Genomic DNA, 11575 nt, shown 5'->3' on the forward strand with positions numbered 1-11575 from the left:
TTAGACTTTCCTGATAGTAAGAATGTTAACTAGTTCATTAGGCGCTCTTCGTAAATTTAATTTTTTTTTTTTCCTTTTCATCCCCCCATTTTTTTTTCCAGACAAATGCATTAAAATCATTAAAACTCAGCTGAGGAGAAATGAGCTTAAGCCATGCCTTCCGCCTATGGGCAGATCTGACCCGCTCAAATGCTAATATTCTCAGATAGCTGGGAAATGCCTTTTGGTATATTTTTTATAACTATGCCGGCTCATCTCCACCCTCCCAACTCTTCTAGAGAAAACAAATTACCTTCATGTCAAAAGAAGGGGCAGGGGAGAGAAAACGAGGGAAAGAATCATTTCCATAAATACGTTTGAGCTACAAAAGAAACGCAGGCACTAGGCAGATCTCACGTTTGGGGAGGTACGAACTCATTGAAATCATTAAGTATTTCATTTTTCAGATGAAAGGCTCTCCTTTTGAATTACCGTGTAGAGTTCTGATGTAATTTGAAGTGTCACTTTGGAGGGCTTTGGTGATTAAGTCTTTTTCATTTCTTTCATTAAAGGGCCAATTTTCCTGATGTGGGTTATAACTTCGTTCCGATCTGAAATTTCACCCCCTCCTCGTCCCCCCTTGAAAAGAGTCTATATGTATGACTGATTTTGAAAGAATAACAAATCCAGTTGGATACTGATTTTTTTTAACTGCTTTTGATTTTATTGACCTACGCAGCGCAGAAAGCCCTTTACTATCATTGTCAAAGGTCCGTTTTCAATCACAGGCTGCGTGAAGGTGCAATCACTCATATTTAAAACATTCTGTAATTAGAGGAAGAAAGAATGGAAAAATGCCCCCCCCCTTTTTTTTTTAAGAAAAGGATTATTGTAAGCAATTGACTCTCCAGAAACGTCTGCCTTTTATAAACTTTATAATTTCCCAGTAAATTCTTTTAAGTTAATAAACATCTTGAGCATGAAGAACCTTAAAAGCTACCCCCACTCCCCAATTTGCCACCACACATACACAAACAGGAAATAAAAAACCTAAAGTCTTTTAAATATGCATTTTTTTTAAGTCCTCAGAGACGGAAATATTTCTCAGGAAATGTCAAACATGAACGTCTACATAATATCTACATGAAAGAATAAATCAAAATCAGCTTTTGTTATCTGACAAAACACAATAAACGGGTTCGGAACATTATTTTTGTGCCTGTTTTTGAACTCTCCAAAATACCCAATAATAGAGAATGCCCTTTTGGGAAAGATAACGTGTGTTTTCTTGGAACTTGGTGGGAAAAGTTTTTTTCGTCTTCGTAAAGGAAATTAGATATATGGGGAGGGGGGGGGGTATAATGTTTCACTGTGATACATTCCAACAAAAACCCAGGAAATTCGAAGTCCATGTGATGCTCTGCTAAAAATTCACACCATTGTACCCCTTAACTGCCAACAGATTTAAAAGCCCAGAATGTCAGGGTGAACCTCAAATTTCCTGACTCTCACCCTCTCATGTCTAAATTCCAAACTGTTACTTAAACATCAGCTAGCTAGAGCCGGGCTGCCATTTTTGGTTCTTCTTTTGTTCCCCCAGGTATATCCTATACCTCGCCAGCCCTGGTTTGGGGTCATCTGAAATATATATATTGCGTTTTAACCTCGGTCAGGGGCTGAGGTGCTTGCTGGGGAAACCGCACTCTTTTTCCAGTGAGAAGAGGATTTAACAGGAGAGGAAAAGGATCATGCAGTTTCCGAGCTGGGAGAAACCAAGGCTATAGAGCAAATAGCAAGGGGGAGAGGACCCCCAGATTTGCTCAGAAAGCAGATCTTTCGGGCTGTGCTTAGAAAAACATTCACTGCCAGGGTGTCACGCCTTTGAGAAAGTTTCGGTTACAAAATCAAATGCTAGGAAAAGCAGCCCCCTGTCAGGAGCCCCTTCCGCGTATCTAAGCCCCGGAGTTCCACGCCATTTGTGGATTCCAGACCATCAATGCACTGCTGGGCTGTTAATTACAACGGGGGCATGGAAAACCGGGCTTGTAGGTTTTATGGACACGGCTTCTGTGCAAGTAACTGCCGCTACAACCAGGGACTAAAAGCTTAAACTTTAACTACATTGTAAGTAGCTGGGGCTGGGTGAAGGGGGACCTGTGAGCAAATGCGTGGAGCAGGTAAGCAGTTAGTTATTAAAATAGGCTTTGAAGCTCTCTCGCTATACGTCTGCATATTTTAAGGGTCCCAACAAAACAACTTTTTTTTTTTTTTTTTAATGCGCCTAATTTGGATTTCATTGAATGTTCTGCATGCACCGATGTGAGGATATTTGGGTGAATTTAATTCTCCCAACTGCTCCGTATGGAAGAAAAGAAACTCGCTCTTGGAGAGATTTAGAAAGGGAAGGAAACCCCTTGTTTAAAAGGCTTAAGGGAGAGTGGGGTGGGGAGGCTAAGTGGGAAGGAGGCTTTCTTTTCTAAAGCTCAAATTCCAAAGGAGGAGGACTGTCTGTGTAAGAACTGAAACTAATTTACCTGAGTCCTTTGTCACTGCTCGGCTCTTGACTATCAAATGATTCTTTCCGCTAGCCCATAAAACCAAAGCCGAAGTGCGTTTGGGGAGCAGGGTGGTGCCAGGCAGGCCCCCATAAATGGAAAGCCAACTGTGCAGGCTGTGTTTGTTTTTATTTCCCCAAGAGGGCTTTCCTAGAGGGAGCTAGGGTTCCTCTTTGATGGGGAGCATGGGGGACTCCTTGGCTCTGGCCTGTGAACTACAATAAATGCCTCTTCGGTGTTCCCCAGAAAGGAAAGAGAAAGGACCAGCCTCCCAGCCAGGTCGGCAGACACGTTTTCTCTTTGTTTCCCCTCTCTCAGGCTGTTTCGGGATCTCTGCCAAATGCACGGGGTTGGGGAGTGTTTGTTCCTCCTCAGAAAACAGCTCCGACTTTCTGCACCTCATTCCCTACCTCTCCCAACCAGCAGCCATGCTCACTGCGGCCGCCCCGGAGGCGCCGAGAGGAGGTGTGGGGAAGGCGTGGGGAGCCTTAGAAACACGGAGCTATGTCACAAAACAGACTTTCAAACGCACCTAGGACACTTCCCTTTATTCCCTCTTGCATCCTGTTGGTTCGGATGACAAAGAAGACGTAAGAACCACACAAAAAGTGCCTGATAATTATTAATAAGTAAGCAAAAACACCCAACACAGAGTAGGCATTTAAAAGGTAATATTTCATTTTAATAGAGGCAATAGGCTTTTGGACTCTTTCTTCCTGTCTTCAAGCTAGAAAGGGTTTTTGTTGTTGTCGTCGTCATTTTTGTTCCTTTTACCCCAGCAAACACAGTGGAGGGAGAAAGGGCGGTAAGGCTGCTCGGTAGTGACTTCCCCTGGATTTTTCTCGCTCGAGCGAGGTGTGGAGGCTTGTTCTCAAGTCTCTCCTCCGGACAATGACCTGCGCCCAATTGAAAAAGTGGATGGAGGAAAGCTTTCAACGTTCTCCTGTTCCAAATTGGATTGGTTACCCAATTTGACTGAGTGCTTAGAAATTAATAATTTGACAGGAGTGGGGGGACACAAGTCAATTTCTCAGGCGCACACGTGTAAGTCGGGGGGCGTCTCAAGGCACCTCACTGCATGATTCCAGCAATGCCTCGCTGCATTGAAATGTGCAGTTAAAGCAGGAATTTCTTTAGGCTTTTCTTCCCAGTGGAATGGTACATTGGAGGGAAATTAATAAAAAAAAAAACTACAATAACTGTGAGACATAATTAATTTAATACCCAAGACACAGCAGTAACAGATTCTCTGTGACCTATATTTATAAACTATCCTGCACAGTAATAACGATAGTCATTATATCATGATGTAGCAAGTGCCCAGGGACAGTGTTAAGCAAGTACCTTAAATAGATTATCTTCTTTAATCCTGATGATCCCACAGTGAGGGAGGCACTGTACTCTCCATTTTATAGATAAGGAAACTGCGGCCCAGAAGTTCAGCCACTTCCCAAACAAGATCAGACAACAGGAAATAGTGAGATTTTGAACTCAGACCTGTGATTTCAAATCTTGCTTTCCTGCCCCTTCTATTGGGCCATGGGTAAAATCAAACGGTGGTTTGTAACCGTCTTCCGTCCTGCCTTAAGGAAAACGGAGGGGCCTCCAAGAGGGGCCCTACTTTGCTATGTGTCCGTGGACAAGGCGTGTCCCTCTAGGCCTCAGTTTTCCCTGAATAAGCTCATGGAGGTCCACCAGCGGTGGGTCCACAAAATAACCTTGACCTTTGACACTCCTGGCTCTACCAAGAAACATGTTTTTGAGAAATCACACATTCTATCTTTACTCAGAGATGACAAAACTTGAAAAGACACTAGGGTTTTTTGTTTTTGTTTTTGTTTTTAATCTGGAATAGACCTTAAGGGAGAGTTTGGAGAGGTTTCATAACTTAGTTGTTAAGAACAAAAGCAGACTGGGTTTCATTCGGGTTCTACTGTTCCCTCAGAAAGAGGGTCGCACCGCCCTGAGCCTTGCTTTTCTCATGTGTAAAACTGGAACAACAGCAGTATTCATAAAACAGGTCCTTGAATATCATCATTGTGTTATAACGTCAATGAGATGCTACAGGAAACTTAACTCCTGTTTATATCAATGAGTCTGTGGTAAAATTGGTTTCATTATACGTCACTTCACTTAAAATTGCAGAATCTGTGGATGATGTTAAATGAGAATTTACTGTACAGATGTGTAGACGTACATGCCTCATAAGATGGTAGTGAGACTTAGGTAAAAAGATGCTTCATAAAATAAATAGATAATGTTCAGTACATCATCCTAGAATAAGGACAAAGGGTAGCAGTGGAGTTGATGATGGTGGGTGATGATGACAATGGTGATGATGGTGGTTATGATAAAAATGGGGATGAAGATGACGGTGGCAGTGACCTTGGAGATGAGGGTGATGATGGTGATGATGATGATGGTGATGATGATGATGGCTATGGTGAAAATAATGATGAAGATGATGAGGGTGGGGACGATGGTTTTAATAGTAAAGAGGATAATTATGATAATCTTATTTACTCAGATTACAGCGGAGGAAATTGAGGCCCACCCCCCACCCCCACCCCCACCACACACACACACACACACACACACAATCTTATATATACTAATCACTAGCCGAGCCAAAACTAGAACTCCATCTGCTCAGGCTGGCCACTGTCTCTTCCATGGCCCCAAGCTAAAAATAACTGGCAGAGGATTTACTTGGCCACAGAAAGCTGGGAGCTGCTGGTCATGGCTGCAGTCAGCAGCTCGGGCCTTCCCTCCTCCCCAGCTCACTTTACAATGCCAGAGACATCACTTTGTCCTCACCAGACCTCATTCACTGCCTTTTATGGATGATGATGCCACCTCCTGCTGCTTCCCTGGGAATGAGAGGCCAGGGAAGAAGATGGGTTCCACAGACCTGCTTCCCCCGAGCAGCTCCTGGGACACCCCCGCAGCTGGTCTCATGCAGCATTCTGAGAAATTCTCCCTCTGGGAACTGATTTACATTCTAGTTCCAGCCCAAAAAGACAAAAGAACCTCCTGAATTTGTCAATTTAGCTTTCCAGATGGGGCTAAGTGGTCCCTCAAGGGGCTCATGATCAAGACTATGAGAAACCAGAGTTGAAGGGGAAGAAGAGAATGAAAAAGGGAAAAATTATTTACATTTCATGCCAAGTAGTAGCAGCAGAATTGATATTTTGCATCATCCTAATAATGAGAGAGGGCTGGCTTTAGGACTCAGTTGAGTTCTGCTGTCTGGAGTCATAGCTAACCAATAGGCATAGGCGATGCTGTTTCCTTAAGGTGTCCACGGCAGACATTGCTAACAGATAGTAGCATTCTCCACCATGCCCATAGCAGCCTTCTAAAAGAACTCCAGGGAGCTATGAGCAAATTGATCAGAGTGGACACAGGGATTAAAACGATTTTCCACTTTTCATGTGGAAGCAAGATCAGTAAAGGATTCATAAAATCTTGTGCCTTTTCAAGAAGCCATTAAGTGACTATGTCAGGAGAGGGGTGACCCTGCAAAACACCAGGTGGCAAAGGCTGGATTTTGGCCTCCCAACTTAATCACATTCCAAACACTGTGGGTGACATTTCATTCATCCATCCATACATACATATATACATTCATTCATTCACTTGTGTATTTATTCATCTACCCATTCATTTACTCAACTAATCACTTATCTATCATTCATTTTAATTTATTCCCTCACTCATTCATCCTTCAATCATTGATCTACTCATTCCCACTATCATTTTTTAATTCAACCAATATTTACTGTTGTTGCATGAGTGCCAGGCACTATCCTGGATACTGGAGACATAAAAATGAATGAGAGAGACCCAGCCTTGTCCACATGGAGTTTACAGTCTCACAGAAAAAAATTAAACAAGTGCACAGTCATCATTTCTTTTGAATTGTGATCACTGGAACAAGGACCAATGCTGAATGCTTTAAAAGCATAGATTGGAGACTTAGTCCAGCAGAAAAGGTAAAAATCAGGGAAAATTACCTAGAGAAAGAAACATTTGAAGGGAAAGCTTAAGGATGAGGGGCAAACTCCACAGAAAGAGGGAACGGGTTTCCAGGTGAAAGGAACGGTTTGGGCGAAGGCCTGAGGCAGGTAGCAGCCTCACACATTGCTGAAAGCAAGAGCCGGTCAGGTGGACCAGAGCCCAGAGAGCACAGGCAGGAGTGATGGTGCTCAGAGGTGGGCAGGGGGCAGTGCCACCAAACAGGAGTCCGAGTTGGACCCTGACCTGCTTCAGTGGCTGTCCTCAGCCTCAGAATGAACTCCAAACCCCTCCCCATGTTCTGGCCCTGCTCACCTCTCCCTACACCAGACCACCTTTCTCTCTGAAGACCCTCAACCCGACCAGACATCCAGCTGGTCAAATGGGAAACACTGGAAGGCCAACCCACAGGAGCAGATGCTAAATGCGTTTTCTTTCCTGCTGGATCCCCAGGGCCCAGGGCCTTGACATAGCGCCAGACACCTAGATGGACTTGAGAAATATCATAAATGCACAAATGACAGATTCTTTGACCCACCCTTGGCACAATGCCTAGTGCAATGCACTGAAGGTTTTGATACTGGAAGAGAGGAGGGAGAAAAGAGGGAGGGGAGGCGGGAGGAGTGCAGAAGGAGGGGGAAGGAAGGGAGGAAAATATCCTCTGTGAGTATTAGGAAAAGGGCATGCCATAAACAAAGGTTCCCAAAAGCTCTAATTCCCTTAAAAGATCCATTCATTTTAAATCACTTCCAGAATAAATTATTTTAAATTTTTAAAAAGAGTCAGACTCCCCAGCCTGGCAATGCAGGGTCCAGTGGTGAGAAGGAGGCCTGACTCTGAGCAAGGGGGGTGGGGTCCATTTGGATGCTTCAGGCCAAAAAGCATTTTTGTGGCCTCGTAACTTCTGAAAGCTCTTGGCGAGGCGAACTGGCTTCTGGTCCAGTCTCCTACGAAGACCTCATCTTTGCCTGTACCTCAGGTCCACCTCATGTGCCTAACACAGGCCAAGCTATCTATTGGGCCTCAGTTTCCCCATTTGTAAAATGCAGTCACTGGCTAGATCTTCTTTAATCCAAACCTAACACTGTGTGTCTCTCTTACATCCATTTCTCATAATTCCTTTCTACCCATCCCCCTCGATCCCCAAGACATTAATGATAACGATGATGATAACAGCAATTATTATTATACTAGCTACCACTTATTGAAACACTGTTTATTGCATCTTCACGACTGTTATATATGGTAGATCTATGACCTTTATTTTACCTGGAGGAAACTGAAGTTCAGAGAGTTATGGACCTTCCCCAAAGTAACACAGCTAATAAAGGGGAAAGCTGGAATTTGATCTCAGTCCAAACCCACACTCCCACCTCTATCCACAGCCCCAGCAGGTCCTGGCAGGGTCCATGTTTACCGAACACAAACACAGAGTCCCTCCCCAGTGTGAAAGGCAGGGAGAAAAGAGAGGGAAAGTTTGCGGTCGTAACATCCTTATTGTCTGCCCAGCCTCCTTCCTGGTTTCTTGTTGCATTTTTTTGTTTTGTTTTGTTTTTTGTTTATTTGTTTTCTGATAAAGATTTCTCCCACACACACACAGCATTTTAGGAGATGCCCCTCCTCCACTCCAATTCCACAGGGACATTGCAATGACCTGCATACCCAACAGTGGTCCCACCAGATTACAAAGGAGCTGAGAAATTCCTGTTGCCTGGTAACGCTGTAGCTCTTGTAACATCTTAATGTATTACTCAGGTATTTGTGGTGATGCTGGTGTACTCAGATCTACGGCACTGCCAGTGGCATGAAATACAACACCGAGAATTACAGCAGTACCATCTAGGTTTCTGTAAGCACACTCTGTGATGTACGTGTATTGCCCAAGGCCACATTTCTCAGAATGTATCCCCTGGCATGACTGCAGTTCTGATGGAATCACCAATTACAGCCCTCCACGGGGAGGGGGGGGGGCGCGCACATGTGGCCTAGGTTATGTGACTCATGCCCTTACCACTTAATATAGTATGCCATAGCCTGGCCACAGCCATTGGTGATTGGTTCAAGAGTGAACATGTGACCAAAGAGAGCCAATCAGAGCCCTCTCTTGGTCAGAAGTCCACAGAGAGGAGCTTTCTAGTGCTCCTGAGCTGAGATAATAGAAGCGTAATCTCCTGTGACCTTGCCCCACTGCCACCCCAGGCATGTAAGCCTGTTGCCCTCCTTCCTCCCGGCAGTCTCTGCCACCCCCTGTGCCTTCCTGCCCATTCTTCCTGGCTGCCCCACTCTTCCTCTTGCGAAAGCATAGATGTGACCTCTGCAGGCGGCTTCCTGACCCCTCCCCCAATGGTGTTAGGCCCCGTAAATATTGTTGCTTTGTCAGTCTCACAGCTCTTTTCCTCTTTTCTGGTATCAGACAACCCTTCCCATGGAATTCATGTGGGGCTACCCTGAGCCCCCCCACTCCACCCCCTGCCACAAGTGACCCCAGCCACCCAGAGGTGACCCCAGCCACAGGTGACTCCAGCCTGGCTGTCACTGAGCTGAGTTAAGACCCTATTAGTCCTACAAGCCACAGGCCTGTTTGCTTCACTGATCTGACCTCAGCACCTGACACGGGCAGATAACCTACAGGTGGGCTATCAAATAGATAAAAGCGGAGAACTTAAGAACTGCTTTCAAATTTGACCCCCCAAAAATTGGTAAAGTTCCTGCCACCCAACATTCTTATTTTGGTCAGAGAGGACCAAATTTCAGTGCAGAGTGATTGAGGTCGCAATCCTAGCTTTGCCAGCTAAGAACTCGGTGGTCTTGGGAAAGCAGCTTACCCTCTTCAAGGCTCAGTATTCTCATCTGTAAAAGAGGATTAAAAATGAACCTGACTTGTCGTGTTGGCGTGAGGGACAGACGAGATGGTATGTGCAAAGTGCTTCGAGCAGGGGCTGGCCCACAGTGTGAGTCAGTCAGCACACGGCAGCCGCCCGAGATCGTATTTAAACCAAAGTCAGAGCGAGCGGATGGCGGACGCTGCAGGGAGCAGGGGGCACCCTCTGCAGGTTCGCCTGCGCAGAGCCGGATGAGGGGACACGTTGCAGAGGAGCAGACAGGGCTAAGAGAACCAACAAGGTTTGCTGCTGGCGCCCCCGTGAAGCAGCCACAGCGGAGAGCTGGTTCCACCCGCAGACCGAATGGCGACGGCTGGGAGGCAGGAATGGAGCTGGGCAAACGCTGGCTCTGAGGAAGGGAGGCCCCTCGCAGGCAGCCCCTGCAGGGAGCATGGTGAGGCAGAGCAGGGAGAATAAATGTTTCGGCTTCTGTCTCCTCTCGCCCTCAAGCTCCGGCGGCTGCCTCCCTCTGGCCAAACCCAACAGTGGGCTCTGAGCAGGGCAGAGGAGGATGAATATGGAACAATCAACATGGTCCATAAACCAGTCTTGGGATGGATTTCAAAGAAGGGCCAGAGGTACTGTGTGCGTCTCTGGATAGTTACTGAGTTATTAGCACCGAAGAGGAGAATTAAGGGGGGAAAAAATGAAACTGTATTGTAGGGTAGTGATTGGTGAGGATCTTTTAACCAGCACGGGGCGGTGATATTTTCTCCATTGGTTTCTAGAAAGTAGAAGGGAGTAGGAGGGAGAGAGAAAGAGATAGGAGAGAGAAGAATCAATGTGAGAGAGGCACATTGGTTGGTTGCCTCCTATACACCTCCTGACCTGGGTGGAGATTGGACCTGCAACCCAGGTACATGCCCTTGACTGGGAATGGAGCCTGCAATTCTCCAGTGCACAGGCTCACGCCCAAACCACTGAGATCACCAGCCAGGGAACATTTTCCTTTTTTTTTTTTTTTTTTTTTCTTTTTAATAAGTGGGGTATATGTTGAGGTGGAAGGTGGGCCAGGGCAACTAACTGCTGGCCACATCTTACCTGTCTGCCATGTCCTACCTGGTTTTTGTTTTGTTTTGTCTTGTTTTTCGAGTAAGCTGTAAGGTTGGGAGTACAGGTGGGCTTGGGGTATATTATTACCCTGGGAAATTGGCAAGCATTCACATCAGCCTCCAATTGAGAATCTCCCTGAATTTTGGATTCAAGTCCTGCCAACTGCCTCCCACCTTCACAAGGTCTGTCCAATTGGAAGGAGTTTCAAAATGTGTCTTTTTCTTCACAGCTGCCTCCACAGCACTGTGGTCCCTCTTACTTTTCAGAAGAGTTGACAACTGGACACCTGTTGACCATCAGAAAGTGCACCCTGAGCCCGGTGGGCATGGCTCAGTGGTTGAATGTCGACCTATGAACCAGGAGGTCATGGTTGATTCCTGGTCAGGGTGCATGCCCAGGCTGCGGGTTCGATCCCCAGTGTGGAGCTAATCAATGGAGACAGCTGATCAATGATTCTTTCTTATCGTTGATGTTTCTATCTCTCTCTCCCTCTTCCTTCCTCTCTGACAGCAATAAAAATATATCTTTTTAAAAAAAAAAAAAGAAAAGAAAGGCAACCCTGCCAGACATTGGGAACTGAATAGGCTAGAAAAGATACCCTTTTCAACCTCAACTCAGCTAGCCAGGAATTTCCCATGGTGCCTCAAGGAGCATCATTTGGCCACATCCTCTACCCATTCCATATCTAAGCGTTGACCTGGACTGAAACTGCTACAATGAAGACAGAGGGATGCCTGCTAATTAATTCTATTTTGTGGCCTTTGAAATGCTTGCTTCTCCCATACTCTTCCTGTGGGGTCTGACTTAGTGCTGTGCTCTAATTACCTAGAAAGTCTGGACCGTTGGTGGCGTTTCTCCAGGTCCTGTGGTTGTTCCTGAAAGGGACGACTGGAAATAAGGCTACTTTGGGGAGAGGAAACTGGCTCACTCTCCCTGTCAAATCTGATCAGCTTTTTCCACAGATCAAAATGCAGCGCTGAACAGGTCAGAACCCCGTTGCTCGGTGCCCAGCTGGGACCTGCAGTCCTGCTGGGAGAGGATCTGCCTGGTGGTTAAGAACATGAACTCTGGAGTCGGAAAGACCAGCTG

The 11575-nt window shown here is 45.9% G+C and overlaps 1 long non-coding RNA gene across 1 annotated transcript; it reads left to right on the forward strand.

Annotated features, from left to right (window-relative positions):
• Positions 1-2019: 2019 nt before the first annotated feature.
• On the forward strand, positions 2020-11150 carry LOC311613391. Its single transcript, XR_014793446.1, has 3 exons — positions 2020-2103; positions 9884-10011; positions 10716-11150. It is a non-coding gene; the product is annotated as an uncharacterized lncRNA (long non-coding RNA).
• The last annotated feature ends 425 nt before the right edge of the window (positions 11151-11575 follow it).

This window comes from Pipistrellus hanaki (assembly GCF_964339955.1).
Source record: "Pipistrellus hanaki genome assembly, chromosome: 19".
NCBI classification, from domain to species: Eukaryota; Metazoa; Chordata; class Mammalia; order Chiroptera; family Vespertilionidae; genus Pipistrellus; species Pipistrellus hanaki.